Here is a 21,428-nt window from a genome sequence, read left to right as displayed (position 1 = left end):
CTTTGATTGCAAATAACAGCGAACATTACCTATGTGTCACAGAGATTCCTACATTCTCTATAATAATTTAGTAAATCATTCAAGATAGTTTTCGTCATTTTACCGAAATAGAAACTAATAATGTCATAAGATACTGACTGTCATTGTTGCAATTTAGGATAGCAATAAGCTTTGTTTATTCAGTCTTACCTTGATGTCAGATCCATGAGGTCACTGTCAAGCCACTCATCAGTGTCCAGCAAAGCCAGTGATTTTCTAGGAATGGAGAAGCTTCCGGGAAACCTGATATTATTGGATCAGAAAAGTAGTGTACGTCCAATGCGACCATAGAATGATAAGCTATACCTAAGGATCTCTATGATCATGCACTAAAGGATATCGAGGTCATCGGGATAATGGCACTAAACTAGTGGATTGTATCATAAGTCGTGCAAGGACAGTAACAAGAACAGTAAACATCAATAAAAATGTAAAGCAACTATATGAAGTAGCATAATAAGAGTGTTAATATTCAAATAATCTAAACTCCGAAATGATACTCAGTACAAGCAATAGCAACTTAGGTAATGCATGCATACATACCTTACATAACTAGTACTAGATGTTGTGGGCTTAAAACAGACAAAAGCATAAGTAGTACATCTTACCATACAATTCTATTCGGAGTATAAGACAAAACATCGTAACTCTTTGGTCCAATTTCATTTTCGTATTATTCTTGGTGATTGGTTAACTAGAACTGTTTCCATAATTCTTGTAGTTAAATAAAAATAATCGCGACGAAACTTGACTAAATTTTGGATTGATTGACGTAGCATGACATAGTTTCAAATATCAAAACTTTCAGTTGCAACACACATTCCAATAAAGCTGCCAATTATCACCAAAGTGTGCTAATTAGACACACGCCATCAAAATTAACAGCGTTACAGGAATCAAATACAGCTGAAGACATCAAGTGTACAGGTGTCCCAAAGTCTGAAGCCTGAAAATCACTGCGCAGTGCCCACTACCTGTCAACAAAGAACAAAAAAATGAAAATATGGCATTAATTACAAGAAAGTGTCGTACCATTAGATCCTCCTGGTCAGTATCAGCAATAACCTCAATTGGCTCATCCAAAACAACTTTAGGAGTTTTTAACTTCTATAAATATGACAGAAAAAACAATACCATTAATTGTCCCCTGAATGCATGTATCTGTATTCAGACTACAACATTATATATCACATGTAGGCCTATTAGGAATTACTTATATCTAGATATATAAAATAAACTATAAATAACTATGGATTTGTATTACTAAAATTAGAGTGCTCAACAATATTAATAATACTGGGGCAAGCTATATACTGTACTAATAATATATTAGTATCAAGTAAAATATATTATTAGTATATACATATCAAATATATATTTATATATATACAACTTGTTTCCTTTAATGTCAAATGTCATGTGGAGGTAAATTGTCGGATTTCACCTTAGTTAGACTAAATATATGAAAGTCTTGTAACTCGCTGATTTTGTAATTCGTTATGGAACATAGAAAATCTTTGCAAAAGTCCTATATTATATACTAATATTTCGACTATTGACTGTAACTGTACTAGTCATCATCATCATTTGGATTCTCTTGATGACTAGTAGTATCTCACTAGTCAAAATATTAGCATAGAGTATATATACATGTATAAATACAAAAAAAAATGCTTCTAATTAAACTTGTTATCCATTTGATACGAACCTTTCTGTAAGTGAAGTAAGCTTTGAGCACCATGGCCAGAGTTTCTGCATTATGCACACATTTACCATCTAGAAACATGTCAATTCAAATACATTATTTGTTGAAAATATCATTTGTTGACCATTGTAAGCTAAGAAATAAGAAAAGTATTTGTTTGAAACACAATATTCTTTCAGAAAATCTTAAAAGGCTAGTAACTTTTTAACTAAAAACATTATTTCAGGTAATAGAATTTGTTTACCTATCTTCTCTTTAGGTTGAACAAAGGGAATGATAGCAGGCCACCAAAATGGCCTACACTCCTCCATTCCCCAGATGCTCTTAGCTTTCTCTGTAAAGTGAACAGAAAAAAATTACTACCATCTTAATGAAAGGCCGAAGCTTTACAAATTGATCACCTTGCATAATTATATACGTGTGTGTACTGATCGTAATGCATCCATTGTTATAAAATAATTAGAAAATAAAATAATAATTATATTCAATATATAGAAAAGAGATATAATGGATTGTAAAATATAACAATGTGGCCGTACTTGGATTTACTGCCTGGCTGACCAAACGCCTCTTTGTGTCCAGGGATAAAACATCAATCTCATGATCAGAATATATGTGTGGATGCTGCTCGGCTCTGCCCGCTCCATCATCACCACAGGTTAAAACAGCTGATGCAGGTTCTGACAGATGTACCTGATGTGCTGATGCAGGTTTTGACAGAACCTGCATCAGCGTATCACTTTGTGTGAGAAACTCCTCACTGCCTGTAAAACAGTACAAAACAGTTAGCTTATACAAAGATTAGAGTGATATTTTGAAGAACTCGTAATTGGCCAAACACAATGTAAACTAGATATGATTGGCTTCCGGATTAATTCCTAGAAAAAAATAAAATGATTGCTGATAATGAAAAATTTAATTGACAAGAAAATCATGCGAAATTTAAAAAGATATTTTTCCACAACAAAATTGAGAGCCATGAGAAAGAAAATATGACAATGCCAAGGATTGAATGCCAAACTTTTAACTTCAGTGGCAAACCCATTTAGCCAGGGTCTGGCTCTCCGGAGCCAGAGAGCCAGATCCTTTCTAAAACCCATTACCAATTGCCAGAATTGGCCCAAAATAAATGTAATTGGATTATTTTCAAATCAAATCACCCAAATCACGATTTGATTGATTTGGTGAGTTGATTTGGACGTAAAACACCATCAGCTTGATTTGTGAATAAATCAATTATTTTAAAATGGTTTAATATTTTTTCCAAATGATGTTTCATACAAACTATATTTTTTAAGCTGCTAATAGCAAGCAAGCATGGCAGACTGCAAGCATGGCAGACTTAGATTATTATTACTCAACAAGAGGCGAACGTTTTATGGAATAAAAAGAAAAGCATTTTTCTTGCTATGTATCTGCCTAACCACTTAGCTACAATGTTGTATTTGTGTCAGTATTCTTTCTAAGTGGTTAGGCAGATATAAAGCAACAAAAATACTTGAGGTACCAAAACTGCTTCTCAAAGAGTAACCGTAGTTTAATAAGAAAATAGCCTTGAATAATCTTCGGAAGATAATCTAATATCTAATAGATAAACTCTTACCAGACATCATAATTTGGCCGCCTATTCTGACAATAGCTAGACAAGGCAAGTTCCTCCCTAGCACCTGAAACTATAATAGCAATAAGATCAAGAAATGTATTTTACTTTTCAACTCTCTACAGGGGAGAAATAAACAGTTACAATAACATTTACATGCATATGAAAAATATTACCTGTTACTAAATTGTACAGCAAATTTATCATACATAGTTATCGTTAAAATCGTAATGGCGTAGCCTATAAGGGCTAGGCCTGCAACGATTTTTTGACAAACAGCTCTGATTCGATACGATTCAATTCGATATTTGTCCACTAGAAATAGAGAACCGAATCGAATTAACAAACCTCAATAACACAACTGTTTTTGTATAGTTATTGAAAAATGGGCTATATATTTTATGTTATCTACAACAAACTGCCACACATGACATACATAATGCAATTTTTGTTATAAAATCAAATTGGTTTTTGAATCGAATCAATAAAATTTTCTCTTTATCGAATCAGATTGAATCATTTTCAAATTTGGTGAATTGTTGCAGCCCTAATAGGGGCCTATAAAATCTGAAACAAAAATACATGTATAATAGGTTTCCATTAGATGGCACCAATGGTGTAACGAATAGCCCACCAGGGCAAAGTACTGTGAAATACCACTGACAGTTCTAATCTTCTGCTGCCCATGGAAAAGCTGAAAATATAATTTCATTTTGCCATTTTATACAGCTAAAAGCTGCTATGAGGCTTGCCATATTTTTGTAATATGATTAATGATTGATGATTAATGGTGCTCAGAATGAACTTTTCTATTATTATTATTACCTGTGCAGTTTTCAATGAATATGAAACATTTTCTAGGAGATCATTGCTGCAAGTGGTGTGCTCCAGAGTGAAAATCATCATTGGAAAACCACATAGTTACAAAAAACTGACACTAATCACTTTATTAACTTCAATTTTTCCACTTGAACCATGTTAAGACCAAATGTTAGACCGTTACTATGCTGTTTCCAATGCACATACCGTAGCCTCCGAAAACTATCTTCACTTTTTACGCAGAAGAAAAAATTGGGCGAATATTCCGGAGACCAATCCGGAATGGTGGAAACATGTCTATATAGCATTCTGGTTTATGCTCCTAACTGGGCATGTTTCGGCCTGTGAGAAACATAGTCCTAGAAAGAAGGTCAAGATAATTGCATTTCCATACATACCCGCTCTAAAACAGCTTTCAATGTCCGTTTTTCTTTCTTTGACTGCTTGTTCTACCATGAAAAAAAAGAAATATATACTTGTAAGATTTCCATTTATACGAATATGTGACTGTGAAAAATGTTATATCAAATGACCTATATTTTGACCAGCAGGGTGTTGGTCAAAATATTAGTCTTTTAATATAATAACCTCGTGACTACAAATATACATCACAAACTAGCAATGCTTCCAGCTATATTCATATTTATTTGTAATCAACAAAGAAGATTAACAGTGAGGTCAATATACTGTTAACATACCTGGGTGCCAATAGATGCAGAAAAGGCAGCCAATCTCTTGCGGTACCTGTTTTCAGTAGCCATATTTCTGTCAAAAAAGTTTGCCACAGCTAACAATGAAAAAGGATTTAACATATGGAAAAGGATTTAAACACTAAAACTGAACCAAATAAGTGCTAAAATCCTTATAAATAATAACTGCACATAGCCAAGGACTTTACAAACAGAAAAGTACCAAATATGTCCCAAGATCCTGATGAGTATAAGCGCCATATAGGGAAGGATTTAAACACTAAAACTGAACCAAATAAGTGTTAAAATCATTATAAATATTAACTGCACACAGCCAAAGACCATACAACCAGAAAAGTACCAAATATGTCCCAAGATCCTGATGATTATAATCTTCATATGAAAAAAGATTTAAACACTAAACCTGAACCAAATAAGTGCTGAAATCCTTATAAATATTAATTGCACATAGCCAAGGACTTTACAACCAGAAAAATACCAAATATGTCCCAAGATCCTGATGATTTTAATCTCCATATGGAAAAGGATTTAAACACTAAAACTGAACCAAATAAGTGTTAAAATCATTATAAATATTAATTGCACATAGCCAAGGACTATACAACCAGAAAGGTACCAAATATGTCCCAAGATCCTGATGAGTATAAGCGCCATATAGAGAAGGATTTAAACACTAAAACTGAACCAAATAAGTGTTAAAATCATTATAAATATTAACTGCACACAGCCAAAGACCATACAACCAGAAAAGTACCAAATATGTCCCAAGATCCTGATGATTATAATCTCCATATGGAAAAGGATTTAAACACTAAAACTGAACCAAATAAGTGTTAAAATCCTTATAAATGTTAATTGCACATAGCCAAGGTCTTTACAACCAGAAAAGTACCAAATATGTCCCAAGATCCTGATGATTATAATCTCCATAAGGAAAAGGATTTAAACACTAAAACTGAACCAAATAAGTGCTAAAATCCTTATAAATTTTAACTGCACAAAGCCAAGGACTTTACAACCAGAAAAGTACCAATGATGTCCCAAGATCCTGATGAGTATAAGCGCTATATAAAGAAGGATTTAAACACTAAAACTGAACCAAATAAGTGTTCAAATCATTATAAATATTAACTGCACACAGCCAAAGACCATACAACCAGAAAAGTACCAAATATGTCCCAAGATCCTGATGATTATAACCTCCATATATGGAAAAGGATTTAAACACTAAAACTGAACCAAATAAGTGCTAAAATCCTTATAAAGATTAATTGCACATAGCCAACGACTTTACAACCAGAAAAGTACCAAATATGTCCCAAGATCCTGATGAGTATAAGCGCCATATAGAAAAGGATTTAAACACAAAAACTGGACCAAATAAGTGTTAAAATCCTTATAAATATTAACTGCACACAGCCAAAGATCATACAACCAGAAAAGTACCAAATATGTCCCAAGATCCTGATGAATATAATCTCCATATGGAAAAGGATTTAAACACTGAAACTGAACCAAATAAGTGTTAAAATCATTATAAATATTAACTGCACACAGCCAAAGACCATACAACCAGAAAAGTAAAAATATGTCCCAAGATCCTGATGATTATAATCTCCATATGGAAAAGGATTTAAACACTAAAACTGAACCAAATAAGTGTTAAAATCATTATAAATATTAACTGCAAACAGCCAAAGACCGTACAACCAGAAAAGTACCAAATATGTCCCAAGATCCTGATGATTATAATCTCCATATGGAAAAGGATTTAAACACTAAAACTGAACCAAATAAGTGCTAAAATCCTTATAAATATTACTTGCATATAGCCAAGGACTTTACAACCAGAAAAGTACCAAATATGTTCCAAGATCCTGATGAGAATGAGCGCCATATAGAGAAGGATTTAAACACTAAAACTGAACCAAATAAGTGTTAAAATCATTATAAATATTAACTGCACACAGCCAATGACCATACAACCAGAAAAGTACCAAATATGTCCCAAGATCCTGATTATTATAATCTCCATATGGAAAAGGATTTAAACACTAAAACTGAACCAAATAAGTGTTAAATTCCTTATAAATGTTAATTGCACATAGCCAAGGTCTTTACAACCAGTGAAGTACCAAATATGTCCCAAGATCCTGATGGTTATAATCTCCATATGGAAAAGGATTTAAACACTAAAACTGAACCAAATAAGTGCTAAAATCTTTATAAATATTAACTGCACATAACCAAGGTCTTTACAACCAGAAAAGTACCAAATATGTCCCAAGATCCTGATGATTATAATCCCCATATGGAAAAGGATTTAAACACTAAAACCGAACCAAATAAGTGCTAAAATCCTTATAAATATTAATTGCACATAGCCAAGGACTTTACAACCGGAATAATACCAAATATGTCCCAAGATCCTGATGAATATAATCTCCATATGGAAAAGGATTTAAACACTAAAACTAAACCAAATAAGTGTTAAAATCCTTATAAATATTAACTGCACACAGCCAAAGACCATACAACCAGAAAAGTACCAAATATGTCCCAAGATCCTGATGATTATAATCTCCATATGGAAAAGGATTTAAACACTAAAACTGAACCAAATAAGTGTTAAAATCCTTATAAATGTTAATTGCACATAGCCAAGGTCTTTACCACCAGAAAAGTACCAAATATGTCCCAAGATCCTGATGAGTATAAGCGCCATATAGAAAAGGATTTAAACACTAAAACTGAACCAAATAAGTGTTAAAATCATTATAAATATTAACTGCACACAGCCAAAAACCATACAACCAGAAAAGTACCAAATATGTCCCAAGATCCTGATGAGTATAAGCGCCATATAGGGAAGGATTTAAACACTAAAACTGAACCAAATAAGTGTTAAAATCATTATAAATATTGACTGCACACAGCCAAAGACCATACAACCAGAAAAGTACCAAATATGTCCCAAGATCCTGGTGATTATAATCTCCATATGGAAAAGGATTCAAACACTAAAACTGAACCAAATAAGTGCTAAAATCCTTATAAATATTAACTGCACATAGCCAAGGTCTTTACAACCAGAAAAGTACCAAATATGTCCCAAGATCCTGATGATTATAATCTTCATATGGAAAAAGATTTAAACACTAAACCTGAACCAAATAAGTGCTAAAATCCTTATAAATATTAATTGCACATAGCCAAGGACTTTACAACCAGAAAAGTACGAAACATGTCCCAAGATCCTGATGATTATAATCTCCATATGGAAAAGGATTTAAACACTAAAACTGAACCAAATAAGTGTTAAAATAATTATAAATATTAACTGCACACAGCCAAAGACCATACAACCAGAAAAGTACCAAATATGTCCCAAGATCCTGATGATTATAATCTCCATATGGAAAAGGATTTAAACACTAAAACTGAACCAAATAAGTGTTAAAATCCTTATAAATATTAATTGCACATAGCCAAGGACTTTAAAACCAGAAAAGTACCAAATATGTCCCAAGATCCTGATGATTATAATCTCCATAAGGAAAAGGATTTAAACACTAAAACTGAACCAAATAAGTGCTAAAATCCTTATAAATTTTAACTGCACATAGCCAAGGACTTTACAACCAGAAAAGTACCAATTATGTCCCAAGATCCTGATGAGTATAAGCGCTATATAAAAAAGGATTTAAACACTAAAACTGAACCAAATAAGTGTTCAAATCATTATAAATATTAACTGCACACAGCCAAAGACCATACAACCAGAAAAGTACCAAATATGTCCCAAGATCCTGATGATTATAATCTCCATATATGGAAAAAGATTTAAACACTAAAACTGAACCAAATAAGTGCTAAAATCCTTATAAATATTAATTGCACATAGCCAACGACTTTACAACCAGAAAAATACCAAATATGTCCCAAGATCCTGATGAGTATAAGCGCCATATAGAGAAGGATTTAAACACAAAACTGGACCAAATAAGTGTTAAAATCCTTATAAATATTAACTGCACACAGCCAAAGATCATACAACCAGAAAAGTACCAAACATGTCCCAAGATCCTGATGATTATAATCTCCATATGGAAAAGGATTTAAACACTAAAACTGAACCAAATAAGTGTTAAAATCATTATAAATATTAACTGCACACAGCCAAAGACCATACAACCAGAAAAGTACCAAATATGTCCCAAGATCCTGATGAGTATAAGCGCCATATAGAGAGAGATTTAAACACTAAAACTGAACCAAATAAGTGTTAAAACCCTTATAAATATTAACTGCACATAGCCAAGGACTTTACAACCAGAAAAGTACCAAATATGTCCCAAGATCCTGATGATTATAATCACCATATGGAAAAGGGTTCAAACACTAAAACCGAACCAAATAAGTGCTAAAATCCTTATAAATATTAATTGCACAGAGCCAAGGACTTCACAACCAGAAAAGTACCAAATATGTCCCAAGATCCTGATGAATATAATCTCCATATGGAAAAGGATTTAAACACTAAAACTAAACGAAATAAGTGTTAAAATCCTTATAAATATTAACTGCACACAGCCAAAGACCATACAACCAGAAAAGTACCAAATATTTCCCAAGATCCTGATGATTATAATCTCCATATAGAAAAGGATTTAAACACTAAAACTGAACCAAATAAGTGCTAAAATCCTTATAAATATTAACTGCACATAGCCAAGGTCTTTACAACCAGCAAAGTACCAAATATGTCCCAAGATCCTGATGATTATAATCTTCATATGGAAAAAGATTTAAACACTAAACCTGAACCAAATAAGTGCTAAAATCTTTATAAATATTAATTGCACATAGCCAAGGACTTTACAACCAGAAAAGTACCAAATATGTTCCAAGATCCTGATGAGAATGAGCGCCATATAGAGAAGGATTTAAACACTAAAACTGAACCAAATAAGTGCTAAAATCCTTATAAATATTACTTGCATATAGCCAAGGACTTTACAACCAGAAAAGTACCAAATATGTTCCAAGATCCTGATGAGAATGAGCGCCATATAGAGAAGGATTTAAACACTAAAACTGAACCAAATAAGTGTTGAAATCATTATAAATATTAACTGCACACAGCCAATGACCATACAACCAGAAAAGTACCAAATATGTCCCAAGATCCTGATTATTATAATCTCCATATGGAAAAGGATTTAAACACTAAAACTGAACCAAATAAGTGTTAAATTCCTTATAAATGTTAATTGCACATAGCCAAGGTCTTTACAACCAGAAAAGTACCAAATATGTCCCAAGATCCTGATGATTATAATCCCCATATGGAAAAGGATTTAAACACTAAAACCGAACCAAATAAGTGCTAAAATCCTTATAAATATTAATTGCACATAGCCAAGGACTTTACAACCGGAATAATACCAAATATGTCCCAAGATCCTGATGAATATAATCTCCATATGGAAAAGGATTTAAACACTAAAACTAAACCAAATAAGTGTTAAAATCCTTATAAATATTAACTGCACACAGCCAAAGACCATACAACCAGAAAAGTACCAAATATGTCCCAAGATCCTGATGATTATAATCTCCATATGGAAAAGGATTTAAACACTAAAACTGAACCAAATAAGTGTTAAAATCCTTATAAATGTTAATTGCACATAGCCAAGGTCTTTACCACCAGAAAAGTACCAAATATGTCCCAAGATCCTGATGAGTATAAGCGCCATATAGAAAAGGATTTAAACACTAAAACTGAACCAAATAAGTGTTAAAATAATTATAAATATTAACTGCACACAGCCAAAAACCATACAACCAGAAAAGTACCAAATATGTCCCAAGATCCTGATGAGTATAAGCGCCATATAGGGAAGGATTTAAACACTAAAACTGAACCAAATAAGTGTTAAAATCATTATAAATATTAACTGCACACAGCCAAAGACCATACAACCAGAAAAGTACCAAATATGTCCCAAGATCCTGATGATTATAATCTCCATATGGAAAAGGATTTAAACACTAAAACTGAACCAAATAAGTGCTAAAATCCTTATAAATATTACTTGCATATAGCCAAGGACTTTACAACCAGAAAAGTACCAAATATGTTCCAAGATCCTGATGAGAATGAGCGCCATATAGAGAAAGATTTAAACACTAAAACTGAACCAAATAAGTGTTAAAATCATTATAAATATTAACTGCACACAGCCAATGACCATACAACCAGAAAAGTACCAAATATGTCCCAAGATCCTGATTATTATAATCTCCATATGGAAAAGGATTTAAACACTAAAACTGAACCAAATAAGTGTTAAATTCCTTATAAATGTTAATTGCACATAGCCAAGGTCTTTACAACCAGTGAAGTACCAAATATGTCCCAAGATCCTGATGGTTATAATCTCCATATGGAAAAGGATTTAAACACTAAAACTGAACCAAATAAGTGCTAAAATCTTTATAAATATTAACTGCACATAACCAAGGTCTTTACAACCAGAAAAGTACCAAATATGTCCCAAGATCCTGATGATTATAATCCCCATATGGAAAAGGATTTAAACACTAAAACCGAACCAAATAAGTGCTAAAATCCTTATAAATATTAATTGCACATAGCCAAGGACTTTACAACCGGAATAATACCAAATATGTCCCAAGATCCTGATGAATATAATCTCCATATGGAAAAAGATTTAAACACTAAAACTAAACCAAATAAGTGTTAAAATCCTTATAAATATTAACTGCACACAGCCAAAGACCATACAACCAGAAAAGTACCAAATATGTCCCAAGATCCTGATGATTATAATCTCCATATGGAAAAGGATTTAAACACTAAAACTGAACCAAATAAGTGTTAAAATCCTTATAAATGTTAATTGCACATAGCCAAGGTCTTTACCACCAGAAAAGTACCAAATATGTCCCAAGATCCTGATGAGTATAAGCGCCATATAGAAAAGGATTTAAACACTAAAACTGAACCAAATAAGTGTTAAAATCATTATAAATATTAACTGCACACAGCCAAAAACCATACAACCAGAAAAGTACCAAATATGTCCCAAGATCCTGATGAGTATAAGCGCCATATAGGGAAGGATTTAAACACTAAAACTGAACCAAATAAGTGTTAAAATCATTATAAATATTAACTGCACACAGCCAAAGACCATACAACCAGAAAAGTACCAAATATGTCCCAAGATCCTGATGATTATAATCTCCATATGGAAAAGGATTTAAACACTAAAACTGAACCAAATAAGTGCTAAAATCCTTATAAATATTAACTGCACATAGCCAAGGTCTTTACAACCAGAAAAGTACCAAATATGTCCCAAGATCCTGATGATTATAATCTTCATATGGAAAAAGATTTAAACACTAAACCTGAACCAAATAAGTGCTAAAATCCTTATAAGTATTAATTGCACATAGCCAAGGACTTTACAACCAGAAAAGTACCAAACATGTCCCAAGATCCTGATGATTATAATCTCCATATGGAAAAGGATTTAAACACTAAAACTGAACCAAATAAGTGTTAAAATCATTATAAATATTAACTGCACACAGCCAAAGACCATACAACCAGAAAAGTACCAAATATGTCCCAAGATCCTGATGATTATAATCTCCATATGGAAAAGGATTTAAACACTAAAACTGAACCAAATAAGTGTTAAAATCCTTATAAATATTAATTGCACATAGCCAAGGACTTTAAAACCAGAAAAGTACCAAATATGTCCCAAGATCCTGATGATTATAATCTCCATAAGGAAAAGGATTTAAACACTAAAACTGAACCAAATAAGTGCTAAAATCTATATAAATTTTAACGGCACATAGCCAAGGACTTTACAACCAGAAAAGTACCAATTATGTCCCAAGATCCTGATGAGTATAAGCGCTATATAAAGAAGGATTTAAACACTAAAACTGAACCAAATAAGTGTTCAAATCATTATAAATATTAACTGCACACAGCCAAAGACCATACAACCAGAAAAGTACCAAATATGTCCCAAGATCCTGATGATTATAATCTCCATATATGGAAAAGGATTTAAACACTAAAACTGAACCAAATAAGTGCTAAAATCCTTATAAATATTAATTGCACATAGCCAACGACTTTACAACCAGAAAAATACCAAATATGTCCCAAGATCCTGATGAGTATAAGCGCCATATAGAGAAGGATTTAAACACAAAACTGGACCAAATAAGTGTTAAAATCCTTATAAATATTAACTGCACACAGCCAAAGATCATACAACCAGAAAAGTACCAAACATGTCCCAAGATCCTGATGATTATAATCTCCATATGGAAAAGGATTTAAACACTAAAACTGAACCAAATAAGTGTTAAAATCATTATAAATATTAACTGCACACAGCCAAAGACCATACAACCAGAAAAGTACCAAATATGTCCCAAGATCCTGATGAGTATAAGCGCCATATAGAGAAAGATTTAAACACTAAAACTGAACCAAATAAGTGTTAAAACCCTTATAAATATTAACTGCACATAGCCAAGGACTTTACAACCAGAAAAGTACCAAATATGTCCCAAGATCCTGATGATTATAATCACCATATGGAAAAGGGTTCAAACACTAAAACCGACCCAAATAAGTGCTAAAATCCTTATAAATATTAATTGCACAGAGCCAAGGACTTCACAACCAGAAAAGTACCAAATATGTCCCAAGATCCTGATGAATATAATCTCCATGTGGAAAAGGATTTAAACACTAAAACTAAACGAAATAAGTGTTAAAATCCTTATAAATATTAACTGCACACAGCCAAAGACCATACAACCAGAAAAGTACCAAATATGTCCCAAGATCCTGATGATTATAATCTCCATATAGAAAAGGATTTAAACACTAAAACTGAACCAAATAAGTGCTAAAATCCTTATAAATATTAACTGCACATAGCCAAGGTCTTTACAACCAGCAAAGTACCAAATATGTCCCAAGATCCTGATGATTATAATCTTCATATGGAAAAAGATTTAAACACTAAACCTGAACCAAATAAGTGCTAAAATCTTTATAAATATTAATTGCACATAGCCAAGGACTTTACAACCAGAAAAGTACCAAATATGTTCCAAGATCCTGATGAGAATGAGCGCCATATAGAGAAGGATTTAAACACTAAAACTGAACCAAATAAGTGCTAAAATCCTTATAAATATTACTTGCATATAGCCAAGGACTTTACAACCAGAAAAGTACCAAATATGTTCCAAGATCCTGATGAGAATGAGCGCCATATAGAGAAGGATTTAAACACTAAAACTGAACCAAATAAGTGTTAAAATCATTATAAATATTAACTGCACACAGCCAATGACCATACAACCAGAAAAGTACCAAATATGTCCCAAGATCCTGATTATTATAATCTCCATATGGAAAAGGATTTAAACACTAAAACTGAACCAAATAAGTGTTAAATTCCTTATAAATGTTAATTGCACATAGCCAAGGTCTTTACAACCAGAAAAGTACCAAATATGTCCCAAGATCCTGATGATTATAATCCCCATATGGAAAAGGATTTAAACACTAAAACCGAACCAAATAAGTGCTAAAATCCTTATAAATATTAATTGCACATAGCCAAGGACTTTACAACCGGAATAATACCAAATATGTCCCAAGATCCTGATGAATATAATCTCCATATGGAAAAGGTTTAAACACTAAAACTAAACCAAATAAGTGTTAAAATCCTTATAAATATTAACTGCACACAGCCAAAGACCATACAACCAGAAAAGTACCAAATATGTCCCAAGATCCTGATGATTATAATCCCCATATGGAAAAGGATTTAAACACTAAAACTGAACCAAATAAGTGTTAAAATCCTTATAAATGTTAATTGCACATAGCCAAGGTCTTTACCACCAGAAAAGTACCAAATATGTCCCAAGATCCTGATGAGTATAAGCGCCATATAGAAAAGGATTTAAACACTAAAACTGAACCAAATAAGTGTTAAAATCATTATAAATATTAACTGCACACAGCCAAAAACCATACAACCAGAAAAGTACCAAATATGTCCCACGATCCTGATGAGTATAAGCGCCATATAGGGAAGGATTTAAACACTAAAACTGAACCAAATAAGTGTTAAAATCATTATAAATATTAACTGCACACAGCCAAAGACCATACAACCAGAAAAGTACCAAATATGTCCCAAGATCCTGATGATTATAATCTCCATATGGAAAAGGATTTAAACACTAAAACTGAACCAAATAAGTGCTAAAATCCTTATAAATATTAACTGCACATAGCCAAGGTCTTTACAACCAGAAAAGTACCAAATATGTCCCAAGATCCTGATGATTATAATCTTCATATGGAAAAAGATTTAAACACTAAACCTGAACCAAATAAGTGCTAAAATCCTTATAGATATTAATTGCACATAGCCAAGGACTTTACAACCAGAAAAGTACCAAACATGTCCCAAGATCCTGATGATTATAATCTCCATATGGAAAAGGATTTAAACACTAAAACTGAACCAAATAAGTGTTAAAATCATTATAAATATTAACTGCACACAGCCAAAGACCATACAACCAGAAAAGTACCAAATATGTCCCAAGATCCTGATGATTATAATCTCCATATGGAAAAGGATTTAAACACTAAAACTGAACCAAATAAGTGTTAAAATCCTTATAAATATTAATTGCACATAGCCAAGGACTTTAAAACCAGAAAAGTACCAAATATGTCCCAAGATCCTGATGATTATAATCTCCATAAGGAAAAGGATTTAAACACTAAAACTGAACCAAATAAATGCTAAAATCCTTATAAACTTTAACTGCACATAGCCAAGGACTTTACAACCAGAAAAGTACCAATTATGTCCCAAGATCCTGATGAGTATAAGCGCTATATAAAGAAGGATTTAAACACTAAAACTGAACCAAATAAGTGTTCAAATCATTATAAATATTAACTGCACACAGCCAAAGACCATACAACCAGAAAAGTACCAAATATGTCCCAAGATCCTGATGATTATAATCTCCATATATGGAAAAGGATTTAAACACTAAAACTGAACCAAATAAGTGCTAAAATCCTTATAAATATTAATTGCACATAGCCAACGACTTTACAACCAGAAAAGTACCAAATATGTCCCAAGATCCTGATGAGTATAAGCGCCATATAGAGAAGGATTTAAACACAAAACTGGACCAAATAATTGTTAAAATCCTTATAAATATTAACTGCACACAGCCAAAGATCATACAACCAGAAAAGTACCAAATATGTCCCAAGATCCTGATGAATATAATCTCCATATGGAAAAGGATTTAAACACTAAAACTGAACCAAATAAGTGTTAAAATCCTTATAAATATTAACTGCACACAGCCAAAGACCATACAACCAGAAAAGTACCAAATATGTCCCAAGATCCTGATGATTATAATCTGCATATGAAAAAGGATTTCAACACTAAAACTGAACCAAATAAGTGTTAAAATCATTATAAATATTAATTGCACATAGACAAGGACTTTACAACCAGAAAAGTACCAAATATGTCCCAAGATCCTGATGAGTATAAGCGAAATATAGAGAAAGATTTAAACACTAAAACTGAACCAAATAAGTGTTAAAACCCTTATAAATATTAACTGCACATAGCCAAGGACTTTACAACCAGAAAAGTACCAAATATGTCCCAAGATCCTGATGATTATAATCACCATATGGAAAAGGGTTCAAACACTAAAACCGAACCAAATAAGTGCTAAAATCCTTATAAATATTAATTGCACAGAGCCAAGGACTTCACAACCAGAAAAGTACCAAATATGTCCCAAGATCCTGATGAATATAATCTCCATATGGAAAAGGATTTAAACACTAAAACTAAACGAAATAAGTGTTAAAATCCTTATAAATATTAACTGCACACAGCCAAAGACCATACAACCAGAAAAGTACCAAATATGTCCCAAGATCCTGATGATTATAATCTCCATATAGAAAAGGATTTAAACACTAAAACTGAACCAAATAAGTGCTAAAATCCTTATAAATATTAACTGCACATAGCCAAGGTCTTTACAACCAGCAAAGTACCAAATATGTCCCAAGATCCTGATGATTATAATCTTCATATGGAAAAAGATTTAAACACTAAACCTGAACCAAATAAGTGCTAAAATCTTTATAAATATTAATTGCACATAGCCAAGGACTTTACAACCAGAAAAGTACCAAATATGTTCCAAGATCCTGATGAGAATGAGCGCCATATAGAGAAGGATTTAAACACTAAAACTGAACCAAATAAGTGCTAAAATCCTTATAAATATTACTTGCATATAGCCAAGGACTTTACAACCAGAAAAGTACCAAATATGTTCCAAGATCCTGATGAGAATGAGCGCCATATAGAGAAGGATTTAAACACTAAAACTGAACCAAATAAGTGTTAAAATCATTATAAATATTAACTGCACACAGCCAATGACCATACAACCAGAAAAGTACCAAATATGTCCCAAGATCCTGATTATTATAATCTCCATATGGAAAAGGATTTAAACACTAAAACTGAACCAAATAAGTGTTAAATTCCTTATAAATGTTAATTGCACATAGCCAAGGTCTTTACAACCAAAAAAGTACCAAATATGTCCCAAGATCCTGATGATTATAATCTCCATATAGAAAAGGATTTAAACACTAAAACTGAACCAAATAAGTGCTAAAATCCTTATAAATATTAACTGCACATAGCCAAGGTCTTTACAACCAGCAAAGTACCAAATATGTCCCAAGATCCTGATGATTATAATCTTCATATGGAAAAAGATTTAAACACTAAACCTGAACCAAATAAGTGCTAAAATCTTTATAAATATTAATTGCACATAGCCAAGGACTTTACAACCAGAAAAGTACCAAATATGTTCCAAGATCCTGATGAGAATGAGCGCCATATAGAGAAGGATTTAAACACTAAAACTGAACCAAATAAGTGCTAAAATCCTTATAAATATTACTTGCATATAGCCAAGGACTTTACAACCAGAAAAGTACCAAATATGTTCCAAGATCCTGATGAGAATGAGCGCCATATAGAGAAGGATTTAAACACTAAAACTGAACCAAATAAGTGTTGAAATCATTATAAATATTAACTGCACACAGCCAATGACCATACAACCAGAAAAGTACCAAATATGTCCCAAGATCCTGATTATTATAATCTCCATATGGAAAAGGATTTAAACACTAAAACTGAACCAAATAAGTGTTAAATTCCTTATAAATGTTAATTGCACATAGCCAAGGTCTTTACAACCAGAAAAGTACCAAATATGTCCCAAGATCCTGATGATTATAATCCCCATATGGAAAAGGATTTAAACACTAAAACCGAACCAAATAAGTGCTAAAATCCTTATAAAGATTAATTGCACATAGCCAAGGACTTTACAACCGGAATAATACCAAATATGTCCCAAGATCCTGATGAATATAATCTCCATATGGAAAAGGATTTAAACACTAAAACTAAACCAAATAAGTGTTAAAATCCTTATAAATATTAACTGCACACAGCCAAAGACCATACAACCAGAAAAGTACCAAATATGTCCCAAGATCCTGATGATTATAATCTCCATATGGAAAAGGATTTAAACACTAAAACTGAACCAAATAAGTGTTAAAATCCTTATAAATGTTAATTGCACATAGCCAAGGTCTTTACCACCAGAAAAGTACCAAATATGTCCCAAGATCCTGATGAGTATAAGCGCCATATAGAAAAGGATTTAAACACTAAAACTGAACCAAATAAGTGTTAAAATAATTATAAATATTAACTGCACACAGCCAAAAACCATACAACCAGAAAAGTACCAAATATGTCCCAAGATCCTGATGAGTATAAGCGCCATATAGGGAAGGATTTAAACACTAAAACTGAACCAAATAAGTGTTAAAATCATTATAAATATTAACTGCACACAGCCAAAGACCATACAACCAGAAAAGTACCAAATATGTCCCAAGATCCTGATGATTATAATCTCCATATGGAAAAGGATTTAAACACTAAAACTGAACCAAATAAGTGCTAAAATCCTTATAAATATTACTTGCATATAGCCAAGGACTTTACAACCAGAAAAGTACCAAATATGTTCCAAGATCCTGATGAGAATGAGCGCCATATAGAGAAAGATTTAAACACTAAAACTGAACCAAATAAGTGTTAAAATCATTATAAATATTAACTGCACACAGCCAATGACCATACAACCAGAAAAGTACCAAATATGTCCCAAGATCCTGATTATTATAATCTCCATATGGAAAAGGATTTAAACACTAAAACTGAACCAAATAAGTGTTAAATTCCTTATAAATGTTAATTGCACATAGCCAAGGTCTTTACAACCAGTGAAGTACCAAATATGTCCCAAGATCCTGATGGTTATAATCTCCATATGGAAAAGGATTTAAACACTAAAACTGAACCAAATAAGTGCTAAAATCTTTATAAATATTAACTGCACATAACCAAGGTCTTTACAACCAGAAAAGTACCAAATATGTCCCAAGATCCTGATGATTATAATCCCCATATGGAAAAGGATTTAAACACTAAAACCGAACCAAATAAGTGCTAAAATCCTTATAAATATTAATTGCACATAGCCAAGGACTTTACAACCGGAATAATACCAAATATGTCCCAAGATCCTGATGAATATAATCTCCATATGGAAAAAGATTTAAACACTAAAACTAAACCAAATAAGTGTTAAAATCCTTATAAATATTAACTGCACACAGCCAAAGACCATACAACCAGAAAAGTACCAAATATGTCCCAAAATCCTGATGATTATAATCTCCATATGGAAAAGGATTTAAACACTAAAACTGAACCAAATAAGTGTTAAAATCCTTATAAATGTTAATTGCACATAGCCAAGGTCTTTACCACCAGAAAAGTACCAAATATGTCCCAAGATCCTGATGAGTATAAGCGCCATATAGAAAAGGATTTAAACACTAAAACTGAACCAAATAAGTGTTAAAATCATTATAAATATTAACTGCACACAGCCAAAAACCATACAACCAGAAAAGTACCAAATATGTCCCAAGATCCTGATGAGTATAAGCGCCATATAGGGAAGGATTTAAACACTAAAACTGAACCAAATAAGTGTTAAAATCATTATAAATATTAACTGCACACAGCCAAAGACCATACAACCAGAAAAGTACCAAATATGTCCCAAGATCCTGATGATTATAATCTCCATATGGAAAAGGATTTAAACACTAAAACTGAACCAAATAAGTGCTAAAATCCTTATAAATATTAACTGCACATAGCCAAGGTCTTTACAACCAGAAAAGTACCAAATATGTCCCAAGATCCTGATGATTATAATCTTCATATGGAAAAAGATTTAAACACTAAACCTGAACCAAATAAGTGCTAAAATCCTTATAAATATTAATTGCACATAGCCAAGGACTTTACAACCAGAAAAGTACCAAACATGTCCCAAGATCCTGATGATTATAATCTCCATATGGAAAAGGATTTAAACACTAAAACTGAACCAAATAAGTGTTAAAATCATTATAAATATTAACTGCACACAGCCAAAGACCATACAACCAGAAAAGTACCAAATATGTCCCAAGATCCTGATGATTATAATCTCCATATGGAAAAGGATTTAAACACTAAAACTGAACCAAATAAGTGTTAAAATCCTTATAAATATTAATTGCACATAGCCAAGGACTTTAAAACCAGAAAAGTACCAAATATGTCCCAAGATCCTGATGATTATAATCTCCATAAGGAAAAGGATTTAAACACTAAAACTGAACCAAATAAGTGCTAAAATCTATATAAATTTTAACTGCACATAGCCAAGGACTTTACAACCAGAAAAGTACCAATTATGTCCCAAGATCCTGATGAGTATAAGCGCTATATAAAGAAGGATTTAAACACTAAAACTGAACCAAATAAGTGTTCAAATCATTATAAATATTAACTGCACACAGCCAAAGACCATACAACCAGAAAAGTACCAAATATGTCCCAAGATCCTGATGATTATAATCTCCATATATGGAAAAGGATTTAAACACTAAAACTGAACCAAATAAGTGCTAAAATCCTTATAAATATTAATTGCACATAGCCAACGACTTTACAACCAGAAAAATACCAAATATGTCCCAAGATCCTGATGAGTATAAGCGCCATATAGAGAAGGATTTAAACACAAAACTGGACCAAATAAGTGTTAAAATCCTTATAAATATTAACTGCACACAGCCAAAGATCATACAACCAGAAAAGTACCAAACATGTCCCAAGATCCTGATGATTATAATCTCCATATGGAAAAGGATTTAAACACTAAAACT

This window comes from Watersipora subatra, chromosome 9, assembly GCF_963576615.1.
Source record: "Watersipora subatra chromosome 9, tzWatSuba1.1, whole genome shotgun sequence".
Classification (NCBI taxonomy): Eukaryota; Metazoa; Bryozoa; class Gymnolaemata; order Cheilostomatida; family Watersiporidae; genus Watersipora; species Watersipora subatra.
Note: the sequence above shows the minus strand (reverse complement) of the source record.